Consider the following 792-nt stretch of genomic DNA (forward strand, 5'->3'; position numbering starts at 1 on the left):
CTTCATTTGAGACAAGGTCTGTATGTAGTCCAGACAGAACTGGAACTCAGTCTTCCTCCCCAAAGCCTCCCAAGTGTAATATTTCTGATGTGCCAGGTACTTGTGAGTTTTCTCCATATTATTCCCTGATTTTTTAGTTTTCCCCAAGTGAAAAAATACATCATTTTAATGTAGTCAATGAGGCATCACGCCGAAGGACTTTACTGATATCCGTAGACACTCAAGTGGGCAGAATTTTGGACAGCTTTGCCCCCTTCACCTCTGAGTCACACACCATAGTTTGTTCCTTTTCCTTCTTTTCTTTCTTCCTTTCTCACTCCACTTCTGTAGTCCTAGGGATCAAACTTATGGTCTTGTTCATGCCAAGCAAGCCCTCCACCAACTGAGCTAACCCCCTAGTTCCTCTGTACCATCTTTTCACTTCATATTCCATTCCCATCCCCAGTGCTCAGTTGTCTGCTTTCTAATTATTCTCTGTAGGAATGGCTTTATCACTCACTTCCTTGAAATCTCCTATGCTGTCTGGGTTGGCTTTGAATTTTCCCTTCAGCCTTCTGAGTAACTGAGACTGTAGGCATAGGCCATGATTCCTAGCTTGCCGTCTGCTTCTGTTGGAACCAAATTCTCGTATGACTCATAAAATTGTGTGAATCTAAAAACCAGAGTGACGAGAAACCTCCTTCAGCCAATACCTTTTTTTTTTATTTTATTTTTTTTTATTGAGAAAAGGAAAAAAAAAAACAAGTTTCCACCTCCTCCCAGCCTCCCATTTCCCTCCCCCTCCTCCCCCCT

Source organism: Microtus ochrogaster, chromosome 1 (genome assembly GCF_000317375.1).
Source record: "Microtus ochrogaster isolate Prairie Vole_2 chromosome 1, MicOch1.0, whole genome shotgun sequence".
Taxonomy (NCBI): Eukaryota; Metazoa; Chordata; class Mammalia; order Rodentia; family Cricetidae; genus Microtus; species Microtus ochrogaster.